We start from the raw sequence: 5,820 nt of genomic DNA, 5'->3' as shown, positions 1-5,820 counted from the left end.
TTCGTTTGTGTATTCGTTTATCACGTAAACCGACCTGATTTATATCCCGAACATTTCAAATATATAAAATATTGGATTTTATGTTACTAAATCATTCCCATATTTTCAATTTGAAAAACCCCTTTTACGGATTCGAAAACGCCTTTAAAATGATCAAATTACATCGAAAACGAACTTCCGGGACGCGTAACGAACCATGCTAAACGAGCTGGACCACCCCCACCCCTAGGGGGCGCCGCACCGTGTAGCCACCAAGGGGCAGGGGGTCACGGGTGGCGGCCTCAGTTCTGCAGGTATATTTGTTTGTTGTTGTGTGGTTCATATCACTTTACCCAATCCGAATTTTGTACCCATTATACCTCTTGCTTATCCTCTCAACCTTATCCCCTATTATCAAGACCCTTTCCTTCATTCATCCTTGCTCTCACTTCAACTCCAAATTCTTTCCCAATTCTTAAGTTTCAAAGGTTGTTCTTCATATTACTAGTAGTTTGACTTCCCAAGTCAAACTAACCATAGTCTTTCATTCTAACTTGATCATCTAACTTTACTAACACTTTATTATGGTGGTACAAGATGTATATATAATATACACCCCTTGTTACCTTTGGTAGTTACTTCTCCGGTTACGATCGGTGTAAGGCCCCGTTACCGGTAACCCTACTTTCGTGTTGGATTTACTCATAAACACAGTTCTAAATATCAGAGTTAATTAAAACATTTACGCGGAATATAAAACTTTCATAAAACATTACAATATTTCATAACTTGTCTCAAAACGTCCTTTGTCTTTCACATTAAAACATTAAAATTAAAACATCATAAGTCTTCAGATGCCAGGCTCTTATTCTTCTGCCATGTGTCCCCGCTCAAGCCAGCTGTCTCATCCTACTCACCTGCGTGCATACTAAAAGTCAGCTACGCTGAGTGAGTTCTAGTTAATCACATAATCATACAATACATTCTTTACATTTCATACTTAACCTCCTAACTTTCTTTCATACACACTTAAGTGCTTTTACTTTCATTTTTACCTTCATACTTTCTTTACATACATAATCATACATTTTAAAGAGCATTTCGCCCTATAACCTCACATATATTATAAGGGTCTGGTCCCTAGTTTTTGAATATTAGAAGGGTTCGATTCCCTAACATCACAGATATTATAAGGGTCTGGTCCCTACCATCACAGATATTATAAGGGTCTGGTCCCTAGTTTCGAATATTAGAAGTCGATTCCCTAACATCACAGATATTATAAGGGTCTGGTCCCTAACATCACAGATATTATAAGGGTCTGGTCCCTAGTTTTCGAATATTAGTAGGGTTCGATTCCCTCTTCGTTCCATACATTATACCCCGAGTATTTTTAGGGCTCGGTACCCTTTTCGTAACCATACAACCATACATCATACCTCGAGTATTATTAGGGCTCGGTACCCTTTTCGTAACCATACAACCATACATCATACCTAGAGTATTATTAGGGCTCGGTACCCCTTTTCGTAACCATACGACCATACATCATTATTTCCTTCTTTTATTATCTCTATCACGTTCATACGCATAAGCATTCATATTATACTTACATTATACATAGCATTACAACCTGACAGTACGTGCAATATCCGAAGATCGTTCACGTACCATCAAGCAATCATTCCTACATAACACATATATCACATAGGGCATACACTTATCACTTAGGATAAATGTATTAACAACACATCAAGTATGCACACAGCCCCGAAAACATAACAAGGAATGGGGCTAGAAACTCACCTGAACACGGTTACGTTCACCGTTAATCGTAATTCCTTTCTTCAGTTGTGCACGGCTGACTGTGTAACAAGTATACGTATCAATTAACTATCACTTCTCATAATGTATGTCTATCTTTATATGACCCACAACGAACGGGGGTCCGGGGGCAGCGCCCCTGGCAGCGGGGTCTAGGGGCGGCAGCCCGTAGCAGGGTCCAAGGGGCAGAGCCCCTGGCTGGGGTCGAGCTGCCAGGTCAGCTTGGAAAAATTTTATTTCCATTAACTGTCTTAACACATTTTTCATTAGATTTTTAATTTATTTTCTAATCGAACTTGACTTTAGGCGAAGTTAACCTTAGGCGAACTTAGCTTTAGGCGAAGTTACCAGCTAGGCGAACTTAGCTTTACAGCGAAGTTGCCATCAGGCGAACTTGGCTTCAGGCGAAGTTGTCATCAGGCGAACTTGGCCTCAGGCGAAGTTATCATCAGGCGAACTTGGCCTCAGGCGAAGTTACCAGTTAGGCGAACTTAACTTTACAGCGAAGTTGCCATCAGGCGAACTTAGCTTGCAGGCGAAGTTCATCAGGCGAACTTAGCTTGCAGGCGAAGTTCGTTGCTTTGAAGGCGAAGTTGCCCAGATGAAGGCGAAGTTGCCCAGACAGCCACTGTTTTAGCTTCTGATCGGCATTTCGAGCGATTTTAACACCCTTGCTATGGTTCAATATCACCCACTACGCTACCCGGCCATTTTCGATCGTTTATACACTAAAAAGCTTGGATCTTTAAACTTCAAAGATCAAGAACCACACCTTTTTGGGCTTGTTTGGATCTCGTTTACTTGCTTAATCACAACCAACCGCTCTTTCTTTCTCGGACCTCGCTCTCCCTCTCCTCGGCTGCCGCCGGCGGTTGTAGGTGGTGTGTATGTTATGGAGTGTTTTTAGGAAAATGATGGAAATGAAGGTATTTTGGGGTTTTGGGGGTATTTATATCCCTGAAATCCCATTCTCATTTAACCCATCTCAATTAATCCACGTCCAAGACCCGCTCCCTACCCGATATTAATTAATCACGCGAAATCACTAAACATAACTTCCTTTATTCATCATTAAAATTTTTAGGATGTTACAATCGGTGAGGTTTCGGACCTTGTAAGGCAAGGCTTCATGGAGGACTTTCGTGGTCTTTGTTATATATTTTCCGCATTTAACAATATAACTTTATTATTGCTTACTAACCATGCTTAACTTCTGCTCATTTTAGTTTATTTACAAATTCCATGGTTAGGGGTTGAGGGTCTATGCTTTGGTTTAACCATAAATAGCTCAAAACCGTAAACCGAACTTTTGCTTACTAGTTTTGTTAAAATAGTTGTGTAAACATGTTTAATGTTAGATTTGAGTTTCTAAAATCATTTTTACAAGTTCTTTGATATTGGGCATGTGGAAACCATCTATGAACTTATTGGGAGATGGAAACCGAACCAAAACCGAACTTTTGCTGAAAGACTTTATTGTTAACTTTTTGGTTGTAAAACTTAAGTTTCTTCAATTATAAATTATTATACAAGTTCTTGGATATTTGGGCATGTGGAAACCATCAATGAACTATTTGTGAGATGGAAACCGAACCAAACCGAACTAAACCGATTTTCACTCGCTTAAGACACACAAGTGTGTTTTAGCTATGAAGACTTGTATATTTCTTTAAAAATAGTTTACAAACTGATTTTAATTATTTACTTAAGTACTTGGAAATGTTGGATCCAACTTGATCTCATAACAAAGTTTGGACCGACAAAACCGAACACGCGCTTAACGTTTGTTGATAGTTCTAAATCAATAGATCTACATACTTGGTTAAGTCTTATTACGTTTTATTGAGTTATCTCAAAACATTCATTATTTTGGAAAGTTGACTTTGGGTTTGACCAATTATCAAGACCCGAAACACTCGTTAAAACCCGTTTTAGTATCATTATTCCAAAGGGACCTGCATTCTTGCATTTTTACCCACATTATTACTCAAAATTGGTTGGGTAAATATTAAGGTTAGATACTTTGGGGGGTTTCGAGCAAACTTACATATTAAAAGGGTTATTTCTATAATTTCTTAAATAGTTACATTTTAAACCTTAAATTTTAATTGTGTACATTTACTATCTTTTTATTTTAAAGATTTCCTAAAACAACCATTCTAATTCAAGGATTTTACTTTTATTTAGGCCTTGCTCGTTAGACTCTTCCCTCCGTTTTCCAGTCTTTTACCGACCAAGTTTTATACTTGAATGTGAGTACTTTTATTTCCCTATTTTCCATCTTTCGTTTTGGGGGTGATATTGCATACTTATTTCAATCTAAATGTTTTATACTTGAGTCGTAAACCACAAACTTTATTGTATACTTTACTTACATAAATGCTCGATATGGTGTTCTATGCTTACATGTTTATGTGCTTATGTGTTTACCGCTTTTGGTTGGTTGATTCATAAATCCGTGAACTATCTACTATTCTCTTATAGCACGGTGCCATTAATCTATTCTTATTAACAACCTCATGAAATCCGAATCTATTTGGTATTCTCTTATAGACGGTGTCGTTAATGTGTTCTTATTAACGACCTCATATAAAAATCCTGAACCATCTGGTATTCTCTTATGGCAGTTGTCGCTAATGTGTTAGCGGTCTCATTATTATCCAAATTGTTGCTTTTATTTATTGTTTTGTATACAAGATTGTGAAATTTCTTATTATATACATATTTTTCAAAAACCATGAAATTGCTCACCAACCTTTGTGCTGACAAACTTTATTTTATGCAATGTTACAGGTTTGACTTTTGTTGACTTGAGGGCTTGACGAAAAACGTTATCAAGACTATTAGGATTAGAAAAACGAACAATATATATTTGTTTACTTGTATTCAATTTGTTTTGTATGAACAAGTTATATGATTGTTTATTGATTTATGAAATAAATGAGTTGATTAAATATTGTCACTTTAAATAGTGTCTTGTGTTTTGGGCAATCCGTTGCATCCCGACATGTTCCGCCGCCTTTGGTCGGGGTGTGACAGATTGGTATCAGAGCCACAAGACTATAGGATAGGTGGTTAGACGTAACGACCTAGTATAGTCTTTACTTTTGGGTCCTTATACGTTTTACCTATACGTGTTTACCCTACTTGATTGTTCATTACACTTATTTATTCATATACTCATTTATCTCATCAAATCGTAAGTATACAAATACACTCAAAACATTCTAAGGTATCCTTACCTTACTTTTGCTTAATTTTATATTTACACATACATACACTTTCATAATAATCTAATGTATCATTACCTTACCGCAAAAACATTAGATTTTATTATGTTTTATGGATCACGAGTTTAACTTGGATCCCGTTGTTTCAAATCCCCTTAAAGATTGTCTTATATGAGACGACCACTTTAAGTTGTCGAATGCGAGCGTTCCGGTCGCCATCCTAATTTTCGGTGTTGAAACAATAGAACCACGGTGGTTCGTGGACTATTGTTTTGACATGACGTTGTATTCCGACTTATTGTTTTTGTTACAATCGTTATTTGAGTCGAAAACATAAAAAAGATGCGGTGGTACGTGCACATGTTTAGACCCCAACAAGGTATTTTTGTAAAAAAAATGTTTTAGTCTCAGAATATCTGTTTGAACTCGTGATGATCTTACACATATCTCAGATCCGATCTATGTATAATTATCCTAATACGGATCTAGTTCGTAATTACCATTGATCGTCGGTAATACGTTATAGATATATATATATATATATATATTAATTGTATGTATGTGTATAATAATATTAGTATGAAGCTTGAGAGTGAATCTGGGCAGAGGTTCAATAATTAAACTCAAATGCTTAAATTAATCTGTGGACTAAAGCCACTATATATAGAAGATGGATCTAGTTCGTTAACATTCCATAACGAACTAGAATCCACTTCGTTACTTAGACTTAAATAACAATAACTTAACGAATCACCCACTGATTCGTTAAACATCCTTAACGAATCAG

The sequence above is a fragment of the Bidens hawaiensis genome, unplaced genomic scaffold (genome assembly GCF_021521415.1).
Source record: "Bidens hawaiensis isolate Kalapana, Puna unplaced genomic scaffold, B.hawaiensis_p1.1 tig00025822_1, whole genome shotgun sequence".
NCBI classification, from domain to species: domain Eukaryota; kingdom Viridiplantae; phylum Streptophyta; class Magnoliopsida; order Asterales; family Asteraceae; genus Bidens; species Bidens hawaiensis.
The sequence above is the reverse complement of the archived record's forward strand: the minus strand, read 5'-3'. Positions refer to the sequence as shown.